Below are 17,411 nucleotides of genomic sequence, written 5' to 3'. Positions count from 1 at the left end.
ACTTCGAAGATCTTTATTGGTCAAATAGTATAACAACATACGTTGTTCCCTTTGTCATCAGTATGTTACTTGCTCGAGATTCAATCGTCGGTATCATCATACCTAGTTCAATCTCGTTACCGGCAAGTCTCTTTACTCGTTCCGTAATACTTCATCCCGCAACTAACTCATTAGTTACAATGCTTGCAAGGCTTATAGTGATAATCATTACTGAGAGGGCCCAAAGATACCTCTCCGAAACACCGAGTGACAAATCCTAATCTCGATGTATGCCAACCCAACAAACACCTTTGGAGACACTTGTAGAGCATCTTTATAATCACCCATTTACGTTGTGACATTTGATAGCACACAAGGTGTTCCTCCGGTATTCAGGAGTTTCATAATCTTATAGTCTGAGGAACATGTATAAGTCATGAAGAAAGTAGTAGCAATGGAACTGTAACGATCATAATGCTAAGCTAACGGATGGGTCATGTCCATCACATCATTATCCTAATGATGTAACCCCGTTCATCAAGTGACAACACATGTCTATGGTTAGGAAACATAACCTTCTTTGGTTAACGAGCTAGTCTAGTAGAGGCACACTAGGGATACTATGTTTTGTCTATATATTCACACATGTACTAAGTTTCCGGTTAATACAATTCTAGCATGATAATAAACATTTATCATGATATAAGGAAATAAATAATAATTTATTATTGCCTCCAGGGCATATTTCCTTCACGAGGGACCTCATCGACCTGAACGTGTGCTGAACACGGAGGTGCCGTACTTTCGGTAATTGGATCGGTTGGATCATGAAGACGTTCGACTACATCAACCGCATTAACTAACACTTCCACTTTCATTCTACGAGGGTACGTGGATACACTCTCCCCATCTCGTTGCTATGCATCTTCTAGATAGATCTTGCATGATCGTAGGATTTTTTTTTTGAAATTGCATGCTACGTTCCCCAACAGTGGCATCAAATCCATAATAGTATTCAATCCGATAATAGTGAAACGTCAAAGGTAAAACTCAACTCATCACAAGAAGGTAGAGGGGGAGAAATGCCATATGATCCAACTATAGTAATAAAGTTCACGGTACATCAAGATCGTGCCAAATTAGGAACATGAGAGAGAGAGAGAGAAAGAGAGAGAGAGAGAGAGAGCGAGAGAGAGAGAGAGAGAGAGAGAGATCAAACACATAGCTACGTGTACATACCCTCAGCCCCGAGGGTGAACTACTCCCTCCTCGTCATGGAGACCGCCGGGATGATGAAGATGGCCACCGGTGATGACCCCCCCGGCAGGGTGCCGGAACGGGGTTAGATTGGTTTTTCGTGAACTCAGAGGCTCGCAGCGGCGGAACTCCCGATCTAGGTTTCTTTCTGGGGGTTTCTAGATTTATAGGATTTTTTCGTCAGTTCCACATGGGGGGTCCACGAGTCAGCGACAAGGCAGGGGGGTGCGTCATCCACCCTTGTCGTTGACTCAGGACTCTTCTGGCCCAACTCTTGTGTTTCACAGGCTTCTTCTGGTCCATAAAAAATCACCGTATATTTCCAGCTCGTTTGGACTCCGTTTGATATTCCTTTTCTGCAAAACTCAAAAACGGGAAAAAATAGAAACTGGTACTGAGCTCTAGGTTTATAGGTTAGTCCCAAAAATAATATAAAATAGCATATAGAAATAATATAAAACATCCAAAACAGATAATATAATAGCATGGAACAATAAAAAATTATAGATATGTTGGAGACATATCAACGACTAGGTTTGGAGCAAGCTCCATACTAGACGTCCACGACCTCCAAATATGAGGCTACGAGCTCGTTTATGGATGAGGTCCATAAATTATGGTGATACACAGTACTTTTAAAATAGGTTTTGACTTCTTTTTTGTAAATGAAACTGAGATTAAAAAAAAAGAGTATTTGTTGCTAATCCTTTAGAATACCAAAGTTTTACCTTATCACTGTTTTAAATTTATTGTGCTACCAAACTAGGCCTAACAAGCTTAGCTTTCCTTTCAAATAGGCATCAAACGCAACCAACGGACAAGAGCGAAATATGGGATTTGAGGACACACTACTAGCTGACTCTTCATACAATCTAGAAGTTGCTATTAAATTAAACATAAAATTAAAGTCTTGTACTCTAGAAACCTAATTCATGCTATGCTATATACATGCACTCTAATATGCTCTACCAAGTAATGTAGATATTTGAAGGCACTATGAAAAAAACAAGTATAAACAACTATACATTAAGGAGCATACATTAATTCATGGAGTAATGCAATAATATTGGTTCACTTATATTTATAATGCAATCCATTAAAATCAAATATTCTTATTAAAATTGCAAAATTAAACATATAATGTTATTCAGTGAAATATAGCTTCATTATAACACTAGAAAATGCATTTATAATGATAATTTTTAATTTTAGAAAGGAAGGATACTTTTGTTGCATTCACTTAGAACAAGAAACAACCAACAGTTTTTGGAGCAACATATGCAAATTATGCCTGCAAATTAGTGTTAATAATAGCATAGTGAACTATGTGTTTATAAATAATAATAAATATTCAATATGAAAATGAGTTATGACAAAGTAAAAATATTAGTACAAATATTTGAATTATTAATGTAATGACGAAAAGAACCACCAATCAGACATTGCACTCCATGTAGATAATCAATGAAGCTTTGTATCAGAATATTTTTCATCATATCTCTAGGAGTATATGATGCAATACTGGGTATGGACTCGCTAACGAAACATAGCCCCATGTATATTGATTGGGAAGCACACCACCTACAATTGTACTCTTATCTTGTTCTCTGGTGCTCCAAAAAAGCTGTTTGTAATAGTTAACTTTAGGTTCTCATGCCCTACAATTATACTCTCATCTTGTTCAAGCTGAAAGATCTTCTTTCTATGCTTTTCATTTGCAATCATAGGAAAGAACTGTGTGTTGTCATCTCCCTCGATAACCTATCACACTTTCGCTCTTAGTGTTCATTTCATTTCTTCTTCTCTGAGAACTACTCGTAACTTCTCCTCGGCCTGTGTTTTTGTAGCCAGTTCATTTTGTACTAAATTAATTATGCATTTGACCAGGCTGTGATCTGATGGCATATGGCCTAGCTGTCAATTTTGACGAGTGTCCACTCCACCCAATGGCATCTCATGCCTTCCCAACATATAATACACCCACATGTGTACGTGCTTATAGCAAGTACAATAGTGGGCTTATAGTCCGCTTACATGGCAGTAAGGGGAGTGGGCTCTTTTGCTTAATTAACCGATGAGGCAAATCTTTCGCCTCCGTTTAAAAAAAAAGGAGAGTGGGCTCTCATGCAAGAGTCTAGCTATATACGCATTCGTAGGTAAATGCAATGAATATGAAGAAAGAGATAGAGAGAAGATGGAAAAAAGTGATAATGTAATAGCTAACCTTATAGCCCACACTATTGTATGAGTGCATATAGATGATGACTATAGATGACATGGTGGTTCCGTATAGCCATCAGTTGGCTATATTATTAACCATGCTCTTATCCTCTGACCTGACATTATCCCTTTCTCTATGCGATTTATTTGTCGTGCCCCCAAGAACCAACAAAATATACTCCAACTTGCTGCATACGCGTACGTATGTGGAGAAGGCAAAGTAAAACCTACCAACTGGCTGGGTTGCTTATTTGATCTGGCCAGTAGAAACCGTGTGGAGGTAAGTAGGTTATATACTACAAATCAACTCAAGAAAAATTACACTTAAGCCACAGCAAAATCTTGTTAGAATCACTCCCCGGTCCTCGCCTTCTCTGGGGTGTCACACAAAACCGAGAAGATATAAGGACGATGGGTTCCCTGCAAAAAAAAACTACTGTACAGACAGGAAATGCATTGTAGAGAAGGGGAAGACCCTGCGACTGAAGAAGGACGACCGCGTGGTTGTGAGCCAGCCACGGACCTGCAACGCAACGGAAGGTTGACTCATCATGATTGGGGATTTTGGAGGAGCCCGGCAGCAGGCAGCAACTGTTGGAATTTGCTAGTGGGGTTTTGGCCCAAAGCCCAACTAAAATTCTGAAATTCTCTTGGCCCATTCATGCACACATGTGAGTGGAGTGAGTGAGGCTAAAGTTTAGTCCCACCTTATAAGTTGAGAGGGAGTTGCACCTCTTTATAAGGTGAGCTCTTCTACCACTTGTATGAGCATGAGAAGAGGAGACCTACACGTGCGCTCCTCCTCGCCACGCCGCGCCGCGGGTTGCGGGATTGAGCCAAGCCGAGGATAGAGCTATGCACGTTCTCTATATTTTTGCTGCTCAGGAAGAGAATTGCATCAGGAGATCTTGTAGATGGTGATAGCTTTCAGGTTATTGAATTGGACCTGATCAATGTTTTTCTTGCATGATTTCCTTGAGTGTTTTACTGACGATTCTTCTGAACTTTTACCAATTGACGCGAGTTGGCACGATTCAACAATTACAAAGGCTTTATGAGGATCTTGTAGAGAATGAAGAAGCCTGCCAGCTCGATAGATATCAGTCATTTGAGAAATCTGGAAGGTAAGTGCAATTTGAAAGCGGTGAATTCATATAGTAAGCAAGGGACTGATCAGAGTGATCCTAACCCTAGTGGTTTCTGTTTAACAGGAGAAGATGGCTATGGTCTCGCCTCATTGCTCAGCCTTCTACCCAATCACCAGTAAAGGGATTATATCTCTATGGAGGGGTCGGTACAGGGAAGACGATGCTTATGGACCTGTTCTATGAGCAACTGTAAGTGAATCAATTATAACATTTTTGGACTTATTTTGTGCTGCTTTAAGACAACCAAATCACGAACTTGAAAGTGCACATTAATGCTGAACATATCACCACATATATTCATGGAGGCGTATCAGTTCAGAAGTACATTTAGTGCTCTTCTATTAGATTGATTTACCTGAATGTGTTCATATAACAGTTCACACTCATATGCAACTATACAGGCCAAAGTTATTCTCTTCATTTTTCAATGTTATTCACATCATTTTAAGAGAAAAGGCATGTGAATCCAATCCACAGAAGTAGTAACAGTAATTTTCTTTTCTTTTCTTTCATGAAATGACTTTAGTCATACATACTGAAGTCTTGATCTCTTCATAAACAGTCATGGTAATTTTGAGACATTCCTAGAAGCAGTTGACAAGCTGTTGGCTCCATTTACTGTCAAAGTTCAAACTTCCAACTGTTAGGAACCAATGGTGATCATTGTAATTTTATTAATCAAGATAACCAATGGTGTCTTAAGTTCTGATGAAAATGCCTGGAAAATAAACTGTAGCCTATCTTACTTTGGTTCTTTTGCTATGTGGTATTAACTAGACAACAACTTGGTACTTGTACATATTTTCTCTTTTATGCATTTCTTCAATAATCCATTGTTATCCTGACGGTACTACTTCTTGTTAGGCCAGCTAATTGGAGCAAAAAGCGAATGCACTTTCATGTTGAATGTTCATAGTCGTCTGCAGGTATTTTTTTGTGGTTATGAGATATGCATCTTTCTTCTTCAGTCTAGATCTCTTCATAAACAGTCATCTACATGCAGATGCATAAAGGTGTTTCAGACCCCCTTGATATGGTAGCAGCTGAGATTTCAGATGAAGCCATAATATTATGTCTTGATGAGTTTATGGTATGTGTATCCTTACTGTGATAGTTGTATTAGCTTTCAATGCTCGTTTGCTAACACATCCGAAACATACTTTACAGGTAACTGATGTTGCTGATGCTATGATACTGAACCGTCTGTTCAGACATCTGTTCAGCAAAGGCGTTGTATGTGACCACTGCATTTCCATTTTCTTATGGCACTGAAACAACCTTCACACAAGAATACCTCAGTATTTTGCACTCATTCTTTTGCATGGTTATTTGTGTTCAGATTCTAGTTTCGACTTCTAATCGTGCTCCAGATCAGCTATACGAAGGTGTCTTGCAGCAAAACCTTTTCTTACCTTCCATCGACACCTTGAAAGTACGTATTGTCTTATTTGTCAGTTTCTCTGCTGCCTCAAGTTCAATCTGCTAGTGTGCTCATGTTAATTTTTGTGGATTGTTGCAGGAAAGGTGCATTGCACACCCCATTGGCTCCGCGGTAGACTACCGTCAACTGGGTTCGGTATGTTGCCTACTGTTGCAAGTTATGTATTTGTTTTTTTCCAGTTTTCCCTTGCATTACATCTTCAATCTTATGAGCAGGCTGGAGAAGGTTTCTATTTTATTGGAAACTAATGCAGTACAGTTCTTAAACAGAAATTCCAATCTTTGATTGGAGATGAGGAACCTACTTCTCAAAGTGTCGAAGTCGTTATCGGACGACATTTGCAGGTCTTAGAAGCTAGATATTTAGAGTTGGCTAATTTGTTTCGTGTAATCACTCTGTAATTACTAAACCTTGGCTATGCAGGTCCCACTGGGAGCAAATGGATGTGCGTATTTCCAGTTTGAAGATCTTTGTGACAGACCTATAGGCGCAGCAGACTATTTCGGGCTATTTAGTAAGTATAGTTGTTCAGTGCAGTTTCTATAGCTAGGGATTACAAAATGCTACTCTTGATGTGATCTAACTGACACCAAAATGTTAATGTGCAGAGAAGTTTCACACCCTTGCAGTTGAAGGTGTCCCTAAGTTTGGATATCATAACAGAACAGCTGCGTATCGGTTTGTCACATTGGTTGATGTATGTTTCATCTTTCCTTAGTCTGTCATCTTCTATGTTTTGGACTTGCCTTACCCCTTGTGTTTAGACATCCTTCAGTTCTAATTTGGAACTAGACACCTTGAAGACCTGAAACATACAGGCGTTGGCAGATATACACGTTCCTTAGTAGTAGTGCCCTTTCTCATGTTAGCATTTTGAAAGAGGCTTCTGGTGAAGCTAGTATTGACCTAATTATATAAAATGGTAGGCAGTAGAATCAGTTTGCACTTGATCTGAAATACTGTATACTGGCAGCACAAAGAATCTTGTCTCTGACGAGCTAATGGTTTTCAGGTAATGTACGAGAACAAGGCGAGGCTATTATGCACAGCTGAGGCCGAGCCGATAGAGCTGTTTGAGAAAGTTGTGACGGTCGCCGAAGCACAAAAGAGTGCACCTAGATCTTCACGCTCGCGCAAAAGTGACGATCCCGATCTCTGTGTGGACAATGAGCTAGGATTCGCAAAAGATCGTACGATTAGCAGGTAATGAAGATCGTGCTTTAGGAGGTTAATAATATCAGCTCTTATTCTGAACTTCAGTTTCCTCTTAAACCTGTTTCCCCCCTTCATTTGCTCTGTGTTGTTACAGGTTGACAGAGCTCAACAGCAGAGAATACTTGGAGGACTTTGAAGCAAAATGGCAACATCCCCTGCACGCTGTAGATAATGGCGGCGATGTCGTACTAGCATAAGTGGCAGGGCTTCATTTGCAAAGACCGCATTATAGCTTTGTTATATAAGTATCTATTATCCCGCCTGGCTTATATGGAGGAATGGGAGAAATGTTGGTTTTCCTGTCAGTGGTGCATGTAATTTCAGAGTGTGCCATGATATGTAAGCACACTTGTAGAGAATATGTGTCATGTCTTGTTGGAATTATATCCCGTCCTTGATATGAAACTGGAAATCTTCAGATAACGAACGATGTGATACCAAGAATTTAGAGATCCCAACAAATTTGACCCCGAGTTGCATAATGGAGGAATTGTTCATTCCTCGCAAGAAAATGATGATTAAACATAGCTTCTTTATCCAAATAAACATGGGGTAAAATCATATCCCCCTCTCGTGGGGCTATATTAAGATAATTAGCCATACGGGTTGCATAAATTCCTCCAAAGCAATTTCCCTTTCTACTATTATTCTGCAACCTTCGTGCAACTATTGCCCCCAAGTTATAACCTTTATAACCTAACACAGCACTTTTGAGGATACTCAGATCAGGGACACACATGTGACATGCTTCATCCTTACCGTTAATACATCTACCAATAAAGAGAGCAAAATAATGTATAGCAGGAAAATGAATGCTCCCTATGGTAGCTTGTGCTATGTCCCTAGATTCTCCCACAGTAATACTAGCAAGAAAATCTCTAAATTCAGATTTGTGAGGATCATTAATATTACCCCACTGCGGGAGTTTGCAAGCATTTGTAAAATCCTCTAAGTCCATGGTGTAAGATGTATCATAAATATCAAATAGGACACTAGGAGAATTACGCGTACAGTTATATTTGAACCTCCGCACAAAGGAATCAGTCAATTAATAGTACTGAGGACACTTATCTTGTAAGAAGTCCTCTAGCTCAGCATTACACACATACGCGTCAAATTGCTCCTTAAAGCCTGCTCTGACCATAAAATCATCAGATGGCCACTCACAAGCTCGGACATTTGCGTCCCTCGGCAATGCAACATCTTGCTCACGTATAGCAATTCTGGGCCCCTTCTTCACCGAGGAACCACCTTGGTACATTCTTCTAAGCATATTTCTTTTTCTGAAAATTTCTGAAATTTTTAGTAACTTCAAAATAAAAGTGCATAAAACTAAACAAGATTGATAGCAACTACTCCTACAAGTGCCTAGAGCCTATATCATGCATTGGAATTGCTTGGGACCTCAAAAATTTAACATGCAAACTCAAGAACATGGTCACCTATGCAGCAAAAATTTGCAATGAATAAAGCACTAGAACAAAAACTAATTGGACCAATGGAGGAGTTACATACCAAGCAACAATCTCCCAAATCAGTTTTGTGAATGGAGCTTTGAGCTAAGAGATCGAAAATCGCAGCAAAACGAGTTAGAGCTCGTGCTTGAGCTGGATGGGGATTTTTTTGGATAGAAGATGAAGTGTGCGGGTGCTGGCATAAGTGGAGGGGAGCCACCAGGGGCCCACAAGACAGGGGGGCGCGCCCTATAGGGGTGGGCCCCCCTCCTCTCTCGTGGCCTGGTGCTTGCCCCTCCTGCAGTAATTTCAATGCCTAAAATCCTCAAATATTCCAGAAAAAAATCATACTAAATTTGCAGGGCATTTGGAGCACTTTTATTTTCGGACTATTTTTTTAATGCACGGATAATTCAGAAAACAGACGGATAATACTATTTTTGCTTTATTTATTCTAAATAACAGAAAGTAAAAAGAGGGTACAGAAGGTTGTGCCTTCTAGTTTCATCCATCTCGTGATCGTCAAAATGAATCCACTAACAAGGTTGATCAAGTCTTGTTAACAAAGTCATTCCGAATAACACGGAACCGGAGAAATTTCAAATAACACTAAGTTACCTCAACGGGGATATGAAAATATGCAACAATAAGAATATCATACTTTTTCTTGACAGTAGGGAGAGGAAATTCAAAACCTCCAATAATAACTGATGGAATTTTCTCAATAGTATTTATGCTATGAACTTGCATTTGCTTCCTCAGAAAATGTATCGTATGCTCATTTCCGTTAACATGAAAGGTAACATTGCCTTTGTTGCAATCAATAACAGTTCCTGCAGTATTTAAAAATGGTCTACCAAGAATAATAGACATACTATCGTCCTCGGGAATATCAAGGATAACAAAGTCTGTTAAGATAGTAACATTCGCAACAACAACAGGCACGTCCTCACAAATGCCGACAGGTATAGCAGCTGATTTGTCAGCCATTTGCAAAGATATTTCCGTAGGTGTCAACTTACTTAATTCAAGTCTACGGTACAAGGAAAGAGGCATGACACTAACACCGGCTCCAAGATCACATAAAGCAGTTTTAACATAATTTCTTTTAATAGAGCAAGGTATAGTGGGTACCCCTAGATCTCCAAGTTTCTTTGGTATTCCATCCTTAAAAGTGTAATTAGCAAGCATGGTGGAAATTTCAGCTTCTGGTATCTTTCTTTTGTTTGTGATGATATCCTTCATATACTTAGCATAAGGATTTACTTTTAGCATATCAGTTAAGCGCATACGTAAGAAAATAGGTCTAATCATTTCAGCAAAGCGCTCAAAATCCTCATCATCCTTTGACTTGGATGGTTTAGGAGGAAAGGGCATGGGTTTCTGAACCCATGGTTCTCTTTCTTTACCGTGCTTCCTAGCAACAAAATCTCTCTTATCGTAACGTTGATTCTTTGATTGTGGGTTATCAAGATCAACATCAGGTTCAATGTCTACATCATTATTTTTGCTAGGTTGAGCATCAACATGAACATTATCATTAACATTATCACTAGGTTCATGTTCATCACCTGATTGTGTTTCAGCATGAGAGATAGAAGTATTATTAGGATTCTCAGGTGTTTCTACATTATGTTCACTAGAAGTTTGCAAAGTCCTATCATTCTTCTTTTTCTTCTTTTTGGAAGAACTAGAAACATCTAGATTATTATTCTGAGAATCTTGTTCAATTCTTTTAGGCTGGCCTTCAGGATACAAAGGTTCCTGAGTCATTCTACCAGTTCTAGTAGCCACTCTAACAGCAAAGTCATTTTTATTATTTAATTCAGCAAGCAATTCATTCTGAGCCTTAAGTACTTGTTCAGCTTGAGTAGCAATCATGGAAGCATGTTTACTAGTGAGTTTAAGTTCACTTTTAACTCTAGGTACATAATCATTCAAGCGTACTATTGTATAAGCATTATTCTGCAATTGTCTACCAACATAATCATTGAAATTTGCTTGTCTATTCATGAAATCATCAAATTCATCTAAGCAAGGTCTATGAAATTTAGTAGATGGGATTTCATCTTTATCGTATCTATAGAGAGAATTTACCTTTACTACCTGTGTCGGGTTATCAAGACAATGTGTTTCTTCAACAGGCAGTATATTAAGACCATGTATTTTTTCAATAGGAGGTAAATTCTTAACGTCTTCAGCTTTAATACCTTTTTCTTTCATTGATTTTATTGCCTCTTGCATATCTTCAGGACTGAGAAATAGAACACCTCTCTTCTTCGGAGTGGGTTTAGGAATAGGCTCAGGAGTTGGCTCAATTGGTTCAAGAATTTCCTCAGGAATTGTCTCGGGAAGAGTCCAATTATTTTCATTAGTCAACATATTATTCAATAGTAATTCAGCTTCGTTGACTGTTCTTTCCCTGAAAACACAACCAGCACAACTATCCAAGTAGTCCTTGGAAGCATCAGTTAGTCCATTATAAAAGATATCAAGTATTTCATTTTTCTTGAGAGGATGTTCAGGCAAAGCATTACGTAACCTGAAGAGCCTCCCCCAAGCTTGTGGGAGACTCTCTTCTTTGATTTGCACAAAATTATATATTTCCTGCAAGGCAGCTTGTTTCTTATGAGCAGGGAAATATTTAGCAGAGAAGTAATAAATCATATCCTAGGGACTACGCACACAACCAGGAGCAAGAGAATTATACCAAGTCTTAGCATCACCCTTTAATGAGAACGGGAATATCTTAAGGATATAAAAGTAGCGAGATCTATCATCATGAGTAAACAGGGTAGCTATATCATTCAACTTGGTAAGATGTGCCACAACAGTTTCAGATTCAAGGCCATAAAAAGGATCGGATTCTACCAAAGTAATAATTTTAGGATCAACCAAGAATTCATAATCCTTATCAGTAACACAGATAGGTGAAGTAGCAAAAGCAGGGTCAGGTTTCATTCTAGCATTAAGAGATTGCTGCTTCCATTTAGCTAATAATTTCTTAAGATCATATCTATCATTGCAAGCAAAGATAGCTTCAGCAGCTTCTTTATTCATAACATAACCCTCAGGAACAACAGGAAATACATAATCATTGGGAGAATTTTCATCATCACTATCATCAATAATAGCATCTTCAATATTTTCATTCTCTGTAGCCCTAACAAGTTGTTCGTCAAGGAATTCACCTAATGGCACAGTAGTATCACGCACAGAAATAGTTTCATCATGCATAGTAGAAGTGGCATCATCAATAACATGCGACATATCAGAATTTATAGCAGTAGCAGGTTTAGGTGTCGCAAGCTTACTAATAACAGAAGTAGAATCTAGTGCAGAGCTAGATGGCAGTTCCTTACCTTCCCTCGTAGTTGAGGGCAAAATCTTGGTCTTAGCATCTTTCAAGTTCTTCATAGTGATCAACATATATAAATCCCAAGTGACTCAGAGAATAGAGCTATGCGTCCCCGGCAATGGCGCCAGAAATTAGTCTTGATAACCCAGAAGTGTAGGGGATCGCAACAGCTTTCAAGGGTGAAGTACAACCCAAATTTATTGATTCGACACAAGGGGAGCTGATACGTCTCCAACGTATCTATACTTTTTGATTGCTCCATGCTACTTTATCTATTGTTTTGGACTATAATGGGCTTTATTTTCCACTTTTATATTATTTTTGGGACTAACCTATTAACCGGAGGCCCAGCCCAGAATTGATGTTTTTTTGCCTATTTCAGTGTTTAGAAGAAACGGAATATCAAACAGAGTCCAAACGGAATGAAACCTTCGGAAATGTGATCTTCTCACCGAACGTGATCCAGGAGACTTGGACCCTACTCCAAGAAGTGTCAGAGGCGGTCACGAGGGTGGGGGGAGCGACCTCCCTCCCTGGGCGCGCCCCCTTCCTCATGGGCCCCCTGACGCTCCACCGACGTACTCCTTCCTCCTATATATACCTACGTACCCCCAATAGATTGGGGACGGAGCCAAAAACCTAATTCCACTGCTGCAACTTTCTGTATCCGCGAGATCCCATCTTGGGGCCTGTTCCGGAGCTCCGCCGGAGGGGGCATCTACCATGGACGGCTTCTACATCATCACCATAGCCCCTCCGATGAAGTGTGAGTAGTTTACTTCAGACCTTCGGGTCCATAGTTAGTAGCTAGATGGCTTCTTCTCTATTTTTGGATCTCAATACAATGTTCTCCCCCTCTCTCGTGGAGATCTATTCGATGTAATCTTCTTTTTGCGGTATGTTTGTTGAGACCGATGAATTGTGGGTTTATGATCCAGCTTATCTATGGAAAATATTTGATTCTTCTCTGAATTCTTTTATGTATGATTGAGTTTTCTTTGCAAGTCTCTTCGAATTATCCGTTTGGTTTGGCCAACTAGATTGGTAGTTCTTGCAATGGGAGAAGTGCTTAGCTTTGGGTTCAATCTTGCAGTGACCTTACCCAGTGACAGAAAGGGTTACAAGGCACGTATTGTATTGTTGCCATCGAGGATAACAAGATGGGGTATTTATCATATTGCATGAATTTATTCCTCTACATCATGTCATCTTTCTTAAGGCGTTACTCTGTTTTTAACTTAATACTCTAGATGCATGCTGGATAGCGGTCGATGAGTGGAGTAATAGTAGTAGATGCAGAATCGTTTCGGTCTACTTGTCACGGACGTGATGCCTATATACATGATCATTGCCTGGATAACCTCATAACTATGCTCAATTCTGTCAATTGCTCAACAGTAATTTGTTCACCCACCATAGAATACTTATGCTCTTGAGAGAAGCCACTAGTGAAACCTATGGCCCCAGGTCTATTCTCATCATATCAATCTCCATCACTTTATTTACTTGCTTTTGCTTTTACTTTTTACTTTGCATCTTTATACCAAAAATACCAAAAATATTATCTCTATCAGATCTCACCCTCGTAAGTGACCGTGAAGGGATTGACAACCGATAAGCGTTGGTTGCGAGTAGCTATCGTTTTGTGCGGGTGCGAGGGACTTGCGCGTGGTCTCCTACTGGATTGATACCTTGGTTCTCAAAAACTGAGGGAAATACTTACGCTACTGTGCTGCATCATCCTCTCCTCTTCGGGGAAATCCAACGCAATCTCGAGACGTAGCAAGAAGAATTTCTGGCGCCGTTGCCAGGGAGGCTTACACAAAAGTCAACATACCAAGTACCCATCACAATCTCTATCTCTCGCATTACATTATTTTCCATTTGCCTCTCGTTTTCCTCTCCCCCACTTCACCTTTGCCGTTTTATTCGCCCTCTCTTTCCCAATCTCCTCCTCTTTTTCCCTTTGCCTTTTGTTTGCTCGTGTTTTAGTTTGCTTGTTTGATGTAATGGCCTTACCTAAATCTGGTGATCTTCAACATAAAAGGCTAGAGGAGATCGAAAACAATGTCAGGAAGTTTATGGTTTTGCAATTTGAGCATAATAATTTCTTTAGAAACAAGCTTAATAAGGAACAAAAGAGTTTTATGAGTTATATTAATAAAGAGCTCGATGATATGTCCAAAGAATTTGATGGTATAAGAGCCCAAATCGCTTGTCTTGAAAAGATGACCGCTGAAATTTCGGATATGCAAGCCACCTTAGTCAATAAGATGGCCGCTAAACCGGATTCCTATGAAAATCAAGGTGAAGATCTAAAAGTTATTGATATGTCCCCTATTAAATCTTTGTTTTGCAATATGAATCTTGATGAAACTGAATATGATCTTCCTTTACCTAGAAGGCGTTCTAAGAATTCGGAGTTTTTAGATCTTAATGATGAAATTGATAAAAGTGGGATTGAAAGAAATAGAAATCTAGATGTTGCTAAACCCAATATATTGGATCTCAAGAAATTTAATTATGAAAATTGCTCTTTAATTGGTTGTATTTCCTTGTTGCAATCCATGCTAGATTCTCCTATGCTTATAGTCAAAATAAGGCCTTTACCGAACATATTGTTGATGGTTTGATGCAATCTTATGAAGAAAAGTTTGAGTTGAAAATTTCTATCCCTAGGAAACTCCATGATGAGTGGGAACCTACTATTAAAATTAAAATTAAAAATTTTGAGTTTTATGCTTTGTGTGATTTGGGTGCTAGTGTCTCTACTATTCCAAAACTTTGTGTGATTTGCTAGATTTCCGTGATTTTGATGATTGCTCCCTAAACTTGCATCTTGCGGATTCCACTATTAAAAAGCCTATGGGAAGAGTTAATGATGTTCTTATTGTTGCAAATAGGAATTATGTGCCCGTAGATTTTATCATTCTTGATATAGATTGCAATCCTTCATGTCCTATTATTCTTGGTAGACCTTTCCTTAGAACGATTGGTGCAATTATTGATATGAAGGAAGGAAATATTAGATTTCAATTCCCTTTAAAGAAAGGTATGGAACACTTTCCTAGAAAGAAAATAAAATTACCATATGAATCTATCATGAGAGCCACTTATGGATTGCCTACCAAAGATGGCAATACCTAGATCTATCCTTGCTTTTATGCCTAGCTAGGGGCGTTAAACGATAGCGCTTGTTGGGAGGAAACCCAATTTTATTTTGTGTTTTTTGTTTTTGGTTCTGTTTAGGAATAAATAATCCACCTAGCCTCTGTTAGATGTGTTTTTATCTTTTAATTAGTGTTTGCGCCAAGTTGGACCTATTGGATCTTCTTGGATGATAGTTATTTGACCTTGCTGTAATTTCCAGAATCTTTGTGCTCAGTGCCCGAATTGTTAAAAATAACCAGAACGTGATAAATTAATTATTCTAATTGCTGCTGATCAATAAACAAATTGTCCAGGCCGTATAATTTTGGTAGAAGTTTTTGGTTTCAAAGTTTGCGTTAGTCACAGATTACTACAGACTGTTCTATTTTTGACAGATTCTGTTTTGCGTGTGTTGTTTGCTTATTTTGATGAATCTATGGTTAGTAAAATAGTTTACAATCCATAGAAAAGTTGGAATACAGTAGGTTTAACACCAATATGAATAAAGAATGAGTTCATTACAGTACTTTAAAGTAGTCTTTTGTTTTCTTTCTCTAACGGAGCTCACGAGATTTCTATTGAGTTTTGTGTGGTGAAGTTTTCAAATTTTGGGTGAATTCTTTTGATGGATTATGGAACAAGGAGTGGCAAGAGACTAAGCTTGGGGATGACCATGGCACCCCAAGATAATCCAAGGACACCAAAAATTCAAAGCTTGGGGATGCCCCGGAAGGCATCCTCTCTTTCGTCCACTTCCATCGGTAATTTACTTGGAGCTATATTTTTATTCACCAACATGATATGTGTTTTGCTTGGAGCGTCTTGTACTATTTGAGTCTTTGCTTGTTAGTTTACCACAATCATACTTGCTGTACACACCTTTTGAGAGAGCCATACATGATTTGGAATTTTATAGAATACTCTATGTGCTTCACTTATATCTTTTGAGCTTGATAGTTTGCTCATAGTGCTTCACTTATATCTTTTTGAGCGTGATAATTTTTGCTCTAGTGCTTCATTTAGATCTTTTAGAGCACGGTGGTGGATTTGTTTTAAAGAAACTTGATCTCTCATGCTTCACTTAGATTATTTTGAGAGTTGTTAATAGCATGGTAATTTGCTTAATGTTAATATACTTGGTGTTCAAGATATGTGAAACTTTCTTTTGAGTGCGTTGAATACTAAGATAAGTTTGATGCTTGATAATTGTTTTGAGATATGGAGGTAATAATATCAAAGTCATGCTAGTTGAGTAGTTGTGAATTTGAGAAATACTTGTGTTGAAGTTGGTAAATCCCGTAGCATGCACGTATGGTTAAAGTTGTGTAACAAATTTGAAGCATGAAGTGTACTTGGCTTGTGCATCCTTATGAGTGGCGGTCGGGGATGAGCAATGGTCTTTTCCTACCAATCTATCCCCCTAGGAGCATGCGTGTAGTACTTGATTTTTGATGACTTCTAAATTTTTGCAATAAGTATATGAGTTCTTTTGACTAATGTTGAGTCCATGGATTATACGCACTTTTACCTTTCTGCCATTCCTAGCCTCTTCGGTACCGTGCATTGCCCATTCTCACTTTGAGAGTTGGCGCAAACTTCGCCGGTGCATCCAAACTCCATGATACGATACGCTCTATCACACATAAACCTCCCTATATCTTCCTCAAAACAGCCACCATACCTACCTATTATGGCATTTCCATAGCCATTCCGAGATATATTGCAATGCAACTTTCCACCGTTCCATTCATCATTATTATGACATACATTAATTTTATCATATTGCCATTGCATGATCATGTAGTTGACATCGTATTTGTGGCAAAGCCACCATGCATTATTTTTCATACATGTCACTCATGATTCATTGCACCATCCCGGTACACCGCCGGAGGCATTCATATAGAGTCAGACCTTGTTCTAGTTTCGAGTTGTAATCCTCATGTTGTAATCAATAGAAGTGTAATGATCATCATTATTAGAGCATTGCCCAAATAAACAAAAAAGAGAAATGCCAAAATAAAAAAAGGAAGGCCCAAAAAAAAGAAAAGGGCAATGTTACTATCTCTTTTTCCACACTTGTGCTTCAAAGTAGCACCATGTTCTTCATGTAGTGAGTCTCATATTTTGTGCTTCAAAGTAGCACCTCGTTCTTCATGTAGTGAGTCTCATATATTGTGCTTCAAAGT

General features: G+C 38.8%; 1 pseudogene; it reads left to right on the top strand.

Annotated features, from left to right (window-relative positions):
• The window catches only part of LOC123080889 (AFG1-like ATPase), a 38,389-nt pseudogene extending 30,809 nt beyond the window's left edge, over positions 1-7,580 (top strand).
• The last annotated feature ends 9,831 nt before the right edge of the window (positions 7,581-17,411 follow it).

This window comes from Triticum aestivum, chromosome 1B (assembly GCF_018294505.1).
Source record: "Triticum aestivum cultivar Chinese Spring chromosome 1B, IWGSC CS RefSeq v2.1, whole genome shotgun sequence".
Lineage (NCBI taxonomy): Eukaryota > Viridiplantae > Streptophyta > Magnoliopsida > Poales > Poaceae > Triticum > Triticum aestivum.
This window is presented reverse-complemented; position numbering and strand designations above follow the sequence as displayed.